General features: G+C 37.6%; 1 protein-coding gene across 6 annotated transcripts in view; it reads left to right on the top strand.

Moving 5' to 3' along the window:
* The first annotated feature begins 1,011 nt into the window (after positions 1-1,011).
* The window catches only part of LOC134532677 (cGMP-dependent protein kinase, isozyme 1-like), a 42,648-nt gene continuing 26,782 nt past the window's right edge, over positions 1,012-16,877 (top strand). For 3 of the 6 annotated variants that reach the window (XM_063369375.1, XM_063369374.1, XM_063369370.1), the window contains exon 1: positions 12,068-12,150. The gene's annotated coding sequence lies outside the window, so the exon portion shown is untranslated. Of the gene's footprint in view, positions 1,139-12,067; positions 12,151-13,550; positions 13,611-16,877 lie in introns of those variants that run through there. The other 3 variants (XM_063369372.1, XM_063369371.1, XM_063369373.1) reach the window with 3 other exon arrangements.

Raw genomic sequence — 16,877 nt, 5'->3', positions numbered from 1 at the left:
CATAATAACTACCGTAATTTTTTTACAAATAACTTCCGAACTGATACGTAAAATACAGTTATGGAACTTCTCGGTCGAGTTTGTTAACGGGCAAAATCCGACTAAGGAAGTATAAATATGGAAAGTTTTTTTTTTTTTGAAAAACAGAAAAATTGCTATAACTCCCATAATATGACAAATATTACTAATGTCTAAATCATTTTTCATATGACGAACAACGTGGTAATGCCATGCCTCAATGTTTGTATTGAAGCTTTCAGGCCCGGGGAATGACAAAGTAGGCAGTTACTAAGTTGATCTAGAGCCTTCATTGTGATACATCAAGACCGCAAGATTCTTGATTCTTGCATTCGACCAGAATAGAACACATATGCGCTCAAAATAATGGGCTCAAAATCATATTTATGGCAGTGTATAAAATAATATTAAAAAAAAATCACATCTTTTTTTCCCTTAAACTTTGCAAAATGATTAGCAGCTTTTGGTTGCTTGTTTCTAAATCAAATTAACACATGTAGTATCGGGATTAGTGGATAATATTTTGAATATCAACAAATCTGAAAAGAAAAGAGAAACTCTATCATAACCAGTTTCCATAAAGATAAGTGCTTTTTTTATATCCTAACTGCTGTAGATAATATAACTGAGATCCTTGAAATGAGAATATAATTTAAGATTTTATACTATATATATCACTTTAAAAAAAATCAAATGTGCCCATTGTGAGTGTTACTCATTTGGTTTTAACTAATATTTCTATAGTTTTTAGAAAAGAAACCATAAACCACAAACAGAACTGAAACACTCTAGTTGGTGAGTAGGGTTCAGAATGTAGGTGTAAATGGTTCGTTATCACCCGTGGTTTTAATTTCACCTGTCGTTTTTTCGGAAACCGCCCAGCTCTGTCTGCCGCTCCAACTGGCGGAGCGGCGACCTTGAGGGGCGGGAAAAAGTCGCGATCGTTGTCCGAGGCGGCGAGTTTAGACAACCCGCGGGGGAGATAAGGCGCCGTGTTTGCCGCCGGCGACGTCTCGGCTGCTGGCAGTGCTCGGCTGGCACCGGGGCGCTGGCGTGTGGCTTGAAGGTAGGTTCCAGCCCTCCGCAGACGACACAGCCTGGCAGCAGTCGGCGATCAAAGGTATGTGACGACATCGACACGTTACAACATGAACAACGTTACAGCTTCTTTCCGTCAGGTCGGCAAACAAGTACTTGCTAACACACACACACAATGGCGTGTCAGCCCAAACGGGGGAAAAAAAAGAGGAAAGGAGGGGGATTTTGCGAAATTTCAACCTCTTTCATGGGGTAGTAAGGCCCATGGTGTCATACAATATTAAACAATAACAAAGTGACAAAGGTTATTTTTTTGAGCAATAGTTTCTTTCAAAATGATGAAATAACAACCTATTTCGTTGATATTCCCCCCCCCCCTATTTTGGAAAGCAGCTGCCCCCTCTGGAAATGCCCTTTGAAATCCACCATGGCGTTAAAAGAAACCATTCCAACACATGTCAGGAATTGCAAAGTGGCTGATCCTTTACGTTAAGTAGACCGCAGAGTATTTGGACTATATATATAATGTATTTGGATATAATTATTGCTTCTGTTTGCGCCTTATGGTTAACCAGATGCTTTGCTTGGACGACGAGAAACTGGAGACGCGCGCAGACGGGAGCTCAGAAAGTGCTGCTACATCGAAGGCGGTCGGAGAGTTCCTTCTAGAAGGAGTCGATCATGCTAGACGCACGACCGGAAACGCTAGACGTGATTTCGATAAAATAATGTATTTCGTCACTTCGTTACCTGATTCGCTAGTTCATATATATTTTTTTCTAATGACAGTCTGATTAATAAACTGTTTAGTTTACTGACATGCATGCTAAAACAAAACTGCAGTACTACACTAATCTGACGTCCCATTTAAAGTCTAAAACGTTAAGTTTAATAGAGCTTAGAACTTAACGGTCTCGTATGAGTGAACTGGCGTCTGCATATTAATTTAAGGCCCATATATGTTATATGTGAGGTTTACATCGCAGCTCAGCGCAAAAAAAAAATTGCAAAATCGTTAATAAAGTTAAAAATATATCATTTTGGCGATAAACTGTATTTGTGATAACAGGGCTTTTATCTCTCCTTTCTTTATTTGATAACTAACCTTCATACTCAACAAGATAAGGTAAAGCTTTCAGTTCTTAACTGTTTCTGTATTTCACTGATTGCTAATGTGGCTAATCAGTTCTTACAGAAAACATTATAACGACTTTCTAAGTGCCAGGTTGGCCTATCTTAGCTCAACTCGCGAATTATAAAAATTTATTTCAACTTCAATTTTGTGGGCAAAATTATAACTACTACAAAGCACACGCCAACGTCAAAACACGTGCATTATTTGTTCATTTTACAAAATTAATTTTATGGCAAGCCAAAATTTGTCCAGCCAAACGCTTTTTTAAACTGTTGCTTCACACAAACAAATATTATGTATCACTAAACAAACTGTAGGTGTTATATTTAGTTTTCACTCGGTACAGCATTGCATTTGTATGTTCTGTTTTGTTTGAAAAACTTGCTTAGCGGACATGTTAAACACGCCGATTATATAATTTCATCAAATTGTAGAAGTACTACATGAAAATGACACGTGTGTTTAAATGTGCAGGAAACCTCTACACCTACACTCGGTACCGTGAGAAATTATCAGCAGTTCACTATAGTTTACCTGTACTTATGTAATTTTAAATTATTTTTGAGTCTCCATTAGAATATTTTTTAGTGGCTGTTATGTGCAAAGTGAGACAACAGGCGACGGAAATAATGCTTTGTCAGGTTGATGTTTAGAGTGGCTCACACGAAACACGTAGAACTGAGCCCACTTCAACGTAATATTCTGGAGATAAAAATAACAAATATCTCCTTCTTTCATGGAAACGTAAGCAGCTAAAGAAAGTGATGTAAAAGTGGAACAAACAATGTTAGGTTTGCTTAGACGGAACAGTGAAAATGCGCACGGGAAACCTGTGATTCACAAATCCTTTCGTGCGCACGCCCGAACAACTAGGGCCTTCGTGTAACTTCGGGCTTCGCTGAGCCTCGCATGTAATCATGTAAGTAACCGTTGTAACGTTGGCCCACGCCGCCACGCTGAAGTTCCTGCTGAGCTCGCGAGCAGCTTTGCCTCAGTAATGACAGGGACCTTACAATCAGAACCTGTCACGTAGCCACAGGTGAGGTACCAGGTGACGTGACAAAGATTGCTAAAAAGTTAGTACTTGGATCAATATTTTTCTCGTTTTTAATGGCTTAAGTATATCAAAAGATGTAACATATATATGTGCGTGTGTGTTTTGGTGCGCGTGCGTGTGTGTGTATGTTACATCTTTTGATACCTGTATGTCAATATGTCAAGCATATTTAACACACCTTTTTTTTTCACAATAAAAAATCCTTACGTTACACGTAAGCAAGCATCCGGAGAAACTACTTTCAAATAATATACTAAATATCTGTTCGTATCAATAACTAAGTACGCAGTATTTTAACGAAATGAAAATATTGCAAGAATGTCTTTAAAACAGAAACTTGCATTTACGCCACTACACACACAAAAGTATCTGTGACATCGGAACACTGACACAAGTGTTTGAGGAAAAGAGAGGGAGTAGCTAGAGAGAAGTATAGAGAAAGATATAGAGAGAAAGAAGTATAAATGGAGAAGAAAACATGTTTTCAGTAGAGAATATAGTGTTCCAAGGAGGCATTTATTCGTGAGCCATTTTATAACAATAATTTTCCTCCTGCATACTTTTTTTTTCACCCACGCAAACCTTATCTAATGTACTTTAACTACACTTAGTTAAGATAAGGTAGTGTAAAACAAAGGTCCGCACACAGTTACAAGTTCCGCCACATGTATGCACAGTTTATTATTTCAGGAATATGTTACGCACATAAATTTTATTACTTTAGAAGTTATGACATTTTCTGGTGAGACTAATTTTTTTATGTTGCTAGTAAAGTGTTGAGATGAATCGGAACCAAACAACAAATTTTCATCTTAAATTTAAGAAGGAAACTGGTTACAAATTATCCAGAGAGCTTCATAAATTTACAAATATCTTCATAAAGTTACGGATACTGAGTTTATGGATCGAACATGAAATCATAAGACTCATCTTGGAATGTTACCAAAACATTCAAAACCCTGTAAAGAACTCTAAAGTCGAAATACAGCAAAGTTGCTACGGCAAACATCCAGGTAATTATAACTAGGAAATACATTTTGTTCGTGTGAGGTACCTTCTTATTTGAAAGGTCCGTTGATTACTTTTTGGAATGTTTGATTAGATAAAAAAGTCATGCTCGGTTTAACTATTATGGAGTTTGGTGTCTGTTCTGAAGTTGAAGTCAATTGGCTAGAACTGGATAGCAAAACAAATCTAGCTGTGTAAAGGCTAATATGGAACCAGGAAAAATCGTAAAGATGCCATGATGTAGTGTGTATTTTTTAACAAAGTTAACATCAAAGGATAGGAAAAGGGGTGAAGGGTCGTTCTCATTTTGATTTCAAGTATTAACATGGCAAAAATTGTATACGCTAACTTCCTTAGTTCTTACCACCATGGAAATTATTGAGTGCAAAGCGTAGTCTCTATGTACTAAATTTGGTAATGAAACCCGAGGGAGTAATTATTATCTCATGGCTATAGCGTGTGACACTTAAACATAGGACCATATATATTATTTGGGTTTATTTCAGGCACATGCATACCGTCAGAACACCAATCACAGCCATCCAGTGAATGGCCCGGCCAAACAGGGCAATGGCTTCTCTTGCAGACGACCGCCAATTGGAAGGGAACAATCGCTAGGGCATGCATGCCTTATTGCAGTCTAATGAACGATAAAATATCTAAAAAAAAAAAAAAATACATGCCCTACTTATAGCTAGTAAATGTAAACATTTGTGGTTTCGTTGACCTCTATGATAAGACTGCACGATCCTCTGCATACTCAGGCAAAATACACCTGCTGATTGGCTTCTGACTGCCACTGAAGCAGCACGAAGGTAAATTTGTATTGGTTCTAGCATGTCACGAAAAAAAAAAAAAAAAATTCCCCGAAATTTTCCGGTCTCTACTCATAGAAAATTCGCAGAGCCAAAAATGACGTCTTGTGAGATGGCATCTCCCCCACCACCCCTGAAGGCGATTAATATCAGGTTTGTTGAAGTAGCGCGTGACTCGGTGTTGGCAGTGACGTCACCGCGGCGCAAACAATGACTCCAGCAGTGACGCCGACGACTGGCTGTGTGCGCAGATGAACCGCTTCGAGATGAATCCCTGCGCTCCGCGCTGCAAGGTTCCGTGCGTGGTGCGGTGAAGCTCTCAGCAGACCCGCTGCCAGAGCCTGTATACCTCTATACAGAATGCCCATGACATAAAGTCCCAGTTTCAGTGGTAAATTACAACAGTTTTTGACGTGACAACGTCTAATAAATCGATGAACGCCGGCTGCACGCACGAAAAAGGATGACTCATTGTCCCGCTATGCACGTTGTCCCGTTACGTTAATTGTACACTTGCGCCGCATCTATCTCTCTTCCACTCGATTGGAACAACCATCGTTTTGACTTTTTCGAGGCACATTAAACTTGAAACACTCCCATTCGTTTCCTACTTTTCCTATCATCGTCCTATCCTTAACAGAATAACACAGATTGGAAGAAGTTAAATAGCAAACATGTATACAAGTTATAGTTGAAATAATCTCTTCGTTAAAGTAATGAACTATTTGAATTAATGAGTGCAAATAAAAGTAAATTTATCAAATAAATTGTAGATTTCATTTCACTCCTTTGTATCCATTCAAAATAGTGATTCAATAAAAATGATTCAATTTTATTCATAAAAGTATGCAATCATTTCATCAATGTTTTATTATGACGTTGTCACGTTAAACTATCGTCCATAAACTAACTTTACAGACAACCAATTTTTTTTTTTTAATATTTACGTCAAATCATACATCAAACTGAAGTTAAACTAACCTAGTTTTTTCTTACAAATTTTCAATTTGCGCACCTTTGGTTATAGCCACAGATCCAACCTAAAATCCGATTCTTCCCACGCTTTGGTTAACAAGTCCGGAGTAATGGGAGCAAATGCCTCTTCAATTCTTTGTCTAAACTCTGGAAAATCATTGGGTAGCGGCCGAACGTGGACACGATCTTTTATAAAGCCCCAGAGGAAAATAAATCGCATGGCGTTATGTCAGGTGAACGTGGAGGCCAGAGAAAAAAGAGCTATGTCGTCTCAAATTGTCTCATGCCATCGGCGGATGTTTTTTTTTTTTTTTTGCAGCATGAAGGATCGCAAATTAAACTTTGAACGAAACGCAGGTTGAACTGAAATAATTACAGATTCGCGCTTAGCAAATTGCATAACACAGAATTTTTTACGCTCAGGAGTCGCAAATTTGCATAGGTGGCGCTGCAAGCGAGAAAACGACAAAGCAATACTCGCGCATGCGCTTATCGAAAACTGAGTTACTCTTTAATTGTGACCTTGAACCAACACTCTACAACGCTTACAGTTGATATTATTACAATTTATAACTGGGACATTACTTTATGGACATGCTGTATGATGAGCAGGGCAAGTAGGACCTATCGGGGCCTAGCACCGTGCTTTTTTTTTTGTAGTATTCTGTTAAAAATATGGACATTACTGAGAAAAAAATCAATTAATTTGTATTGCCTCATAACTTAATGTGCTGGTAAATACTTATTTCAATTCATGATTTCGTATCAGAAAAACTTTCGAAGATTTTATTACCATGTGTAATGATGTGATTCTACCTGAAATTTGATCTTAAGCATTTATAAAACTGATCCGAGGATTGTTTATCAGGAAAAACAATCAAAATGTCCTAAGATAATTCAGCGAAAACACCGTCTGTATTTAAGTTCCACGTTGGGTTATTAATTTTTGAAAGAGTAAAATTTTCACTCTCTCCCGGGAGACAGACTCAAAAAAGTAAATAGCCCAGGGCCCTGCAAAGTCTACGGCTGCTACTGATAATAATAAATAGGAACACCCGTATTTCGCAAATACGTTTCGTGTCAAGGTATTTCACTAAACACTCTAGCTTTTTCTTATGTGTCAAGTTATGAAAAAAAAAAAAATGCTAGATCTCGGAGATGGCAGGATGTTATTTTGGTGCAAAGTGAGTTATTACAACACCTGGAGTCACAAACCACAAAAGGTAGTGGTACGTGTTGAGAATGATATTGTAACTGTCCAATCCCCTTGTTTTTGACCTAAATTCTTCGAATAACATTTCTTTTTTTCATATACCCTTCCAAAATTAATTCCTCTGTCCACCACTGCTTGCACGATATTTTACAGTTTGCAAATAAAAATTCAGTAAAAAAAAATTATGACAAAAATTCTCGACTCAATATGAAATGCAAGAGAGCTATCATGATAAATTAGTTATTGCCAGTGGCTATACAGAATTATTTTTCGAGGGAGAGGAAAATTGTAGCGGGCTGGTAGCTATAGTATAGAGTAAATAGTGAACATTGTTGCCAGATTGATACTACCGGGGTTATTAAAATTAAAAGTCTTATTTTGTATACCATCGTTAATCACAATAAGTTTTAATATTTTTTTAAAATTATACTACTTCTTGATTTTCTAAGACAGTAGTAGTCATTTGAAATTAAAATAATTAATAAATGCTAAACATCAATTATTATTTCGCAGGAGAAACTATTTGTAACAGTCAGTCAATACGTACTAATAACAAGTTATTCCATGAAAGTATATATATATATATATATATATATATATATATATATATATATATATATATAAAGCTTCTTAAAATTAAATGATTTAAACAAAACGGTTGAAACCAAGATGGCGTCTTTCAATTAAATCTCCTTAAAAGTTAAAAATAAAATGGAAACTATCAGATGATGCTCTTGGTGAAATACACCAGGAAAAAGTATTTCCACAATTCTCATCCCAAATTTTACCTTACATAATATAGTATTTTCGATGCGACAAAAACGTTTTCATTTCACATTGCAAAGTTGTGTCTGAAACTAATGCGCTCTATGGCGTGCACCTGGCAACAGAGCACACGGGAACAAGGACAACGCTAGTAGCAGAACCAGGGTGTCCACAGTTAGTACTTTGATACTAGATCTAGTACTTTTATAAGTTTTTTAGTGGTCAAGTACATTTACGCTCAGATCTAGTACTTTTTTCTTTAATATAACATTATTACAGTAACTCCAATATGTTTTATTATTAAGCGTAATTATTTTTAAAAACTATGGAATGTATGTGTGTGTGGTGTGATATTTAAGTTAGAGCATTGCAATATCATAATAACTTCCTAAATTGTTAAAACCATAACAAATTATAATTTGGTACTTTTTTTTTCTTTTTCAAATCTAGTACTTTTTTCTCGCCTAAGTTGGTACGAAATATTTTTTCCTTGTGGACACCCTGAGCAGGACTCGTGCAGTAGAAAGAGAGCGCGCGGCAGACTAAGGACTCGGTGCTCGCGCCGGGCTGCGCGGGAGGTCAGGGTCAAGGCCTCCCGCGACCCTGCGCAAGCCACCGTCCGTGTCCGTGCCGCGAGCGAGTCGGCGCGATAAGGCAGACGCGGCTGGCCTCGAGGTCAGCCCAGTCAAGTGTTCGCCATCTCCAATGTTTTTCTTTTTTCTCTCCCGTTTGCAAAAGTAAAAGGTGGGGTTGGATGAGGTCCGTGCGTATTGTTACGAGGCCGCTGAAGATGAGGCCGGCCTGCTCGACGCGCAATTCTGCGGGATCGCTTCTCGCGGGAGCGGGCGCAACACGGGTACAACGACCCTCCATTCGCGTGACCACTTCCTATCGTTCAACCTTGCCCCCTCCCCCCCCCCCCCCTCAGCACCTTACCAAGGAGTCTCGTCGCCTCTCCGTGTCTTCAAAGAGTTCGCAAAGCCCCGTCGCGCGAAGCGGCGTTAACTAGAACGCCAATGTACTCGCGGCTTCGAGTCTCAAGTCGACTTAGATGAAGTGATAGTTCTAAAGGCCCTGTCACACTGTCAAATATATTGTATCCAATAAATTGGACAACAAAATTTGAAGGGTGATTTTGGATGAAATACGTCTTCAAATATATTGTATTCAATATTATTTGACGAGCAATGTAAAATATATTTGAAGTCATTTCACACTATCAATTTTCTTTGAGTGAGCTCGTTTTACCAAACATTCTGTAGAGAACTTTAAATGACAGTATTTAGAATCAAAAACAAATTTTGGGTCAAGGAACGCGGGCTTTTTTAAGTAGGTTATATTCCAATTTAGGTATATTGTGATCATACACAGTTTAAAATTTACGTTTTCCAGGTGTTTGCAATGCCTGCATTAAGAGCATCAAAGTGTTTCAAAAGCTGTAGCTGTAATTGCAATTGTAGCAAGTGTCAGTAAACTAGAAGAGAAATCTAAGAAAAGGAAACGCAGATGGTGGACGAGACAGTGGATACTTTCCCGGCAAACAAATGGTGTTTTACCCCTTTTTGTCATGAACTTCGATACGAAGATGCCGATTCATTTCCGAACTATGTAATAATGGATTCTGAAAGTTTTGATCTTCTTCTTTCAATTGTGGAGTCTCGCATTGCAAAGAAGGATACTCATTTGTGCCAGTCTATACCAGCAAAGCAGAGGCTGGCAGTTACATTAAGATTTTTGGCGACAGGGGAAATGTTCTCTAAAAGTATTCCACACAACACCATCTCAAAAATTTTACCTGAAATTTGTAGTGCGATTTATAGTGCTCTTCAAAAACAATATTTAATGGTATGTTTAGTAAGAATAAAACATATAATTAAATGTAAATCTGCATGTAGGCATATCCCTTCTCATTCCCGCTTATTTTCTCACCCAACTAGCTGCTGTTGTATGGACACTTTCACTTATATGTTGTATTTCATCAAAATTGTTCCTATACTTTAAAGTGAATGTGTTAATTTTTGCTGTGTTTAGAAATTGGCAATTTTGTTTTATTTTGAATTAAGTGTATTTACTGTTACAAACCTCAACCTGAGCCTTTAAGCTAACTTCACCTCAGTCACATTATCTCTTTAAAATAATTTTTTAACGAGATATTAGACCAGGTATGCTTGTTTCGAACAGCCTGGGAAGTATAGGCTTACTGACAAGGATCTGCTACACAAATATTTACATTCACGAAAAATGGTATTACTTTCAAAACTTAAATAATAATAATTGAACACGTAGGCAGAATTTTAATATTTCTAGGCCTTTCTTGCAAATCACCAGAGCTACTTGCTTACTCAGAGATGCTACTTTAACATAAGTCAGTACCATCTATTGTCAGGAAATTATGAGTCTATATTCCAGAAAATTCCAGACAATACTTACAGAGTAGCAGCTATTGTGAAGTAAGGAGAACAATGACTTATAAGAAAGATTGATTGGGTAAGCCAAAATAATTTTAGTTACATTAAGTCTCTGAATTTAAATATTTTAAAATTTATTTTAGGTGTTATTAATTTGGATTTGTAGGTAAAAGTTCCGAAATGCATATCCTAGTTTTGATACCTCATTCCTGATGGCACATTTTGTACGCAATGCTTGCTGTTTTAATTTAGTGTATCAACAATACCTGAACATAAGCAAAACTGGTATAGCAGTCAAATAATGATAAGTTGAATAGATGTTTTCTGGTTTAAGGACCATAATATTCCAAAACTACAGTAACTTCTTAGTCAAATATATTAACCTGCACTTCCGTACATACAGATTCAATTGGAGGAAAATATACAATAACAATTACATATTCCAGCAGGAAATAAAATAGTATTAATTCAATTACTGCATTTATTTCCCATTCGCCATTGCTGATATTTAAACTATTACACTTCGGAAACGAAAACAAAAGCGGCCGCTTTATTTTATATAACTCTGATTGGCTGATCCCATCCAACATCCAACTTATTTTAGAACCAGTCCTATACGTAAAATATTTGAAGGAAACTCTAGACATTCAATCTCTCAAATAAACATGGCTGCGATAGTGACGTTTAACGTGACGTCACAACCCTCAAAGATATTGGATCCAACATATTGGAAGGTGTTGGAAGCTAAAATTTGACAGTGTGACAGGGCCTTTAGGGCTACGAAACCTTCCCACGAGAGTGAAGTGAAGTGACGAGGGCGAGTGACCCCATGGCGAGCGATAGCGGGCGGCGAGCGTCGAGCTTCGTGAAAGAAGCACCAGGGACGGTTTTGTGTGCGCGGCGGACGAGTGAGCAGTGCGAAGCAGTGTGTTTGTTGGCTCCAAGGTACGTGGTAAGAGACGAACAGTAGAGAGAGAGAGAGAGAGAGAGAGAGAGAGCCACAGTTCCAGTGGGGAGAGTAAATATATAATAGTGTGATGAATTTGTGAACTTTTTCCTGTAATTTAAGAAATAGTCAGTTATTATTTCAAAAATAAAACTGTGATCAATTCCTTTCGGACATACCTTCAGTACCTGTTTTTCCTACACAAGTAACAATATATTTTAAAAAATCACGCAGAGTTCGTTATTTAGTTTCTTTTCCAGAATGCTAGGTTTTCGCACGTCTGTGTGATCGGTAATAAAATAAAATGTTGGTTGGGTTAGGTCAGCGACATTTAGAATGCTGTAAAATCGTGCAAATCGTCCTCTCTCACAAGATAGTTTTTTTTTTTTTAAATTCCGAGCGGCGAACTTCGCATATGTTCGGGATTGATCGGGGATAAGATAAAGTTAGGTTCAGGTACCGCAGAATCGGCTCTACTCCAATGCTGCCAATATATGTTTCCTACGTCCCTATAAATATTGCTATACTTTAACAAATATAATAATTATTTACGCTGTGACGATGATCCAACGAACGAACGATAATGATTTGCGAACCATGAAGCGTGGGTTTCCTAGGCATGCCCTTCTTCTCGCCGAGATAAGATGGCATTGCAAGGCCTGATATGATAAGAGCGCAACGGCACTGCAAGACAATGGCCCTCCTCCATATCGGCTGAGACAACCAGAGCAGGTTGGTCTCTCCGCTTCCATAGCACGTCGTCTGCTGACAGGTGAGGTACCAACCTAGCACGTTCCAGCAGGGACATTGGAGTTTTGATCGTTGGCACTTCCTACTTTAAGTGCTGAGAAATTTCTTTGTGTTGCGCTGAGCAGTGCCGTCCATGGAGGGGTGTGGAAGGAGGAGGGAGGGAAAATCACTGGGGTTCAGTTGAGTTTCGAGACATTTTGTTTTAATTAATGAGTGTACTCTAATATGACGAAAGTTAAAAGTCTATTGTTAATACAATTCATTCGAAACCTACAAATTATGCGATTTTTCTTAATTGTAAGGGTTTGAAAAATTTTACATTAAGAAATGGGGAGAGGCTTTTTTTTTTGCTCCCGGGAGCTTGGCTTATCTCGACGACCCTGGTGTGGAGTCAGCCTTGCTTCGCTGCCAGATTTCACTTTGACATCATTTCCGACATGTGACATCCGATCTGATATTCAAGAATTACTTCTTCAGCAGAAAAACAAATTAGCTTTTAATATTTTTTTTTGTTGTTATTGGTTTCAAGTAGCAGGTAAAGGTTTTACGTACTTGATAAAGCCTGATCTTTTTAACGAGCTTGATTGTTTCAATGAGTGTGAGTAATCCTGTGAGAAATTATTATACCTACGCCATTGCAGCATTAGTCAATCTCATAAAACCAATAATGGCAAATGAAAATACATATATATCAATACAAGTTAAGCTTTCGTCAAAAATGGAATCCTGAAAAGGGAATTCTGAATGTATTTATTATAAACTTTTGTGAAGAACTTGTTTTGTGTATATTCGTTTTATTCGTCAGTGTTGTTATTCTGCGAAAGCAAAATACTTGGCAACGGCGCGTGTTCTTAATTCCCCAGCGAATTGGAAAAGAGCACTAGAAATGTTCGCGTCGCACCTTGTCGTCCACAGTACGCTCCGCGCAAGACAGGCACTGTCTCTCAGTGGCGGATCCAGAAGGGGGGGGGGGGGGGGGGGGCATAGCGGCATGCCCCCCCCCCCCTGAACACTGAATAACTTGCTGATTTTCTCCTAATTCCTAATCAAACTTACTAAAGTATTATTTTACTGCAGTCCTATAAATAAAGGACGTTTTTGAAGCAGAAATAAAGTGCGCACGACTACCGCACTACAATTATGTTACTAAAGAATTAAATGTAACAAGTTAGTTAGCCAGTAAATGCTGTGTTGTAAGTGCGTTGCAAAATCTACATGTTGAAACGCCTGCCAGAGAAGATAAGGCACTATAGCCATCTAGCACCACCTGCCGGCTGCCATGAGCTGCAATGCGAACGCTCCTCTAGCTAGTACTCAAGGTCTTGGATAGTACTGATATGGCTATCATGTCTGTATTATTTACATTTTGAGAGCGCTGTGGCTTGTTGAAAAATCGCAAAATGAAAGTATTTCTGTGGTTTTCTCGTAGTTATTAGTTTCACGTGTGCATTGCAAGTTAAGTCTTCTAAAGCGCGAACAATGGTGAGTACAGAATACATAAATGTATATAATATGGTATTATGGTAGTGTTATTAATCCTAATTCGCAATTATTCGTTATTTGTTATGTATAGAGATAGTGATTTATCTCGGGAAAGTTTTGAGACAATTTGTTTATGCTGCATCTTTCTTTACTTATTGGCTTTGATTGGTGAATGAACATGAAAGTAATAGGCATTGAAGGACATCCGCGATTCATCTGAGAATAATTACAGAACGCCATTTCCAAAAAAAATTATTTCTAACAATACGCGCGAAGAGTAGCAATGTTTTGGAGACTATTATGGTGCACCTCTAGTGACGTGGTATATATGCACAGTTGTTTCACGGCTGTTTATCAGCAACACACTGAATTGTGGTCAATTACAGCAAACCTAATTTACTCTTATTATGAGTCAGATTTTTTTTAAATTATTGTTACATACCTAGATCAAATACTATATTGAAATATATGCTAATGTTTGTATGCAAAATAGATTCTTATAACTACTAAGCAAATTAAATGTGACAATTTAAACACAGCATAACCACGAAGATTACTGTGTTCAAATTAAATACGGTGTACTTTACCTTTAAAACATTGTTTCCTTGCATACTTTAAGAATGCATCAGGAATTGACACTTAACTATTTAGCTTCTTGATTGATTATTCTAAATTAAAAATATATGTTTTATATTTGTATCAAAACTTGGAATTATTATAGGATCTCTAAAATTTTGATCAATATATTTTCTTGCGATCACGTGCGTGTTGTACCTGGATAGGCAAATGTATTGGTAAAATTTTGTGAAAAGAAAGATAATGATAATGCCACGATATTAAACACAACTAAGACTTCTATGTAATTTTAGTAATAATGGCAAAAAATGCGAAGCAGTAAGATCCTTAACTCGTATTTCAGAGTAACTGGTATCTTGATATTATTTTTGTTTTCCCGAAATCACTCCAGGCAAATGCTGAAAAGTTAACTTGCTACAGGCCATAGCCTATTCCGTCCCCAATTTCCTTGAACTGGGTTGAATTTACCATCTCTAATGACAACTAATGACTATACAAATAAAAAACGTTTGCTTATTTACAGTTAAAGTTTAAGTTTAGTTTACTCTATGATATTATGATATAACAATAATACAACTTTTTTATATTCTGCGATATCATATTGAGCTTGCAACTAGCCTGGCTCTACTTGACTCGAGCTTGCTCATCTCCAAGCATACAGATTGCTGCAAGCTTGCTATTGCTACGACAGGCTTGGCTCAAGGTTACCACGAAAATGGACTTGTCTAGCTGCATTTAGCTTATTGCAAAATTGCGAATCAAGGCTTTCTCGTAATGATCAAAGTTAGTATTAAATTAAGCTGGATGTGGCAAGCTTACACAAGTCTAACTAAAGTTTATTTTAAAGCCTTCCGCAAGTCAAAATGCTATGTGGGATCCCGGTTTTGAATATTACATTAGTAATCTTTAAATTTGTAATCAATAAATACTCAGGGAATAATTTTAAGTTTACCTAATTTGAGACTTGATTTTACTTCCTTGCTTGGTTTTACAGGCAAGTGACGGAAGACAAGGATCAGCGAAGAAACGGATGAAAACCATTAATTCATTTTTCTTACCAACACTTCCCAAGTCTTCTGTTGCGAATTCTTCAGTGCCAGTTTCTTTGGTGCTTATTGAACCATTATCATATTCTGAAGTGGAATCATCAGTTTCATTAGGGGTGAATTTTTGAAAAGATGACTTTACTTCTTCTGGAATTATTTCAAATGTTCCACAACTTTCGATGGAACTGACACCAGTAGTGGGGGATGATTTCACAGATGCCTGTAGACTTTCAACAGCAGACCCTACTTTAGTGAATTCTGAAAGTTCTTCAGTACCAGAACCTGTATCTTTAACCTTTGATGAAAATACTAAAGCTGACACATTTTTATCAGATACAGCTGTCAATGACATTGGAACTTTCATTGGGCAATCGATAGATGACATAAAAAAACGTGAGCTATTAGGGAATCCTTGGCAGGCTCCTCCAAATTACAAGTTTCCTCATTCAATACACGAAAAGAATGGGAAAGAGGTGAGAAGATTTCTGGGCCACAATCACCTCAGTAAATATAACTGGATAGTTTTCTCCCCATCCAAACTGGGACTTTATTGCAAGTACTGTCCATGGTTTACTGTAAGGAATGTTGCAGGAGGCAAAAAAACAGTAAAACTGCAAAAACTAGTTACGAAACCCCTAATACAATTTTCTAAGTTGCTAGGGCAAAATGGTGATTTAGAGGAACATAATAATACTAGATAGCACAAGGAAGCTGTGCACGCAGGTAAATGTTTTCTCTTAAGCTACCATTCGACTGAAGACAGTATTCTCAATAAAGTGAACAAGCAGCGCCTACAAGACATCCAGGATAACAGGCTGAGATTGAAACCCATTGTGGAGTCCACTATTTTCTTGGGACGACCAAATATTCCATTTCGTGGACATCGGGATGATGGTCAGCTCATACTGTCAGAGTCTGAGACAAATGAAAGCATTTGCAATGAAGGTAATTTCAGGGAGCTTTTACGTTTTAGAGTAGCTGCAGGAGATACAATGCTTGAACATCATTTCAAACACACTTCCTCCATTAGTAAAACCACACAAAACCAGCTGATTGACAGTTGTGGTAAAGAGTTTTCTAGCCAAATTTTGACGAACGTATTGCAAGCAGGAATTTATTCAATTATTTTTGACGAAACTACAGGTTTATCACACAAATCACAGCTTAGTCTGATTCTGCGGTATGTACACAAGGGTGAGATAAGAGAAGACTTTATAGGTTTTGTAGATGCTTTCCACGATCTTGAAAGAGTGCAAATTGAAGACAGTGGAGACTTATGCAGCGAAAGCAACATAGTAGATGATAAATCACTTCAAAGCACACAACTTAAAACACAGATGACTGACAATAAAGAACTTTCCCTCACAGGAAAAGATTTGGGAGGTATAGTTTTGCGGCAGTTGAAAAGTATGGGTCTTCCTCTACAGCAATGTGTGGGTATTGGCAAAGATGGATGTTCAATAATGTTATTAGAAACACGAGGGGCAGTCGCTGAAATACAGAAAGAAGCTAAAAATGCTTTAAGGACCCCATGCTATAACCATGCTCTCAACAACTCTATTTCAAAATGTAGTGAGGTTCCTGCCATAAAGAATTCGATTGGAACTATGAAAGAAACAATTTCGTTCTTGGTATAAATAAAAAT

This window comes from Bacillus rossius, chromosome 6, assembly GCF_032445375.1.
Source record: "Bacillus rossius redtenbacheri isolate Brsri chromosome 6, Brsri_v3, whole genome shotgun sequence".
In the NCBI taxonomy this organism is placed as follows: Eukaryota; Metazoa; Arthropoda; class Insecta; order Phasmatodea; family Bacillidae; genus Bacillus; species Bacillus rossius.
The sequence above is the reverse complement of the archived record's forward strand: the minus strand, read 5'-3'. Positions and strand labels throughout refer to the sequence as shown.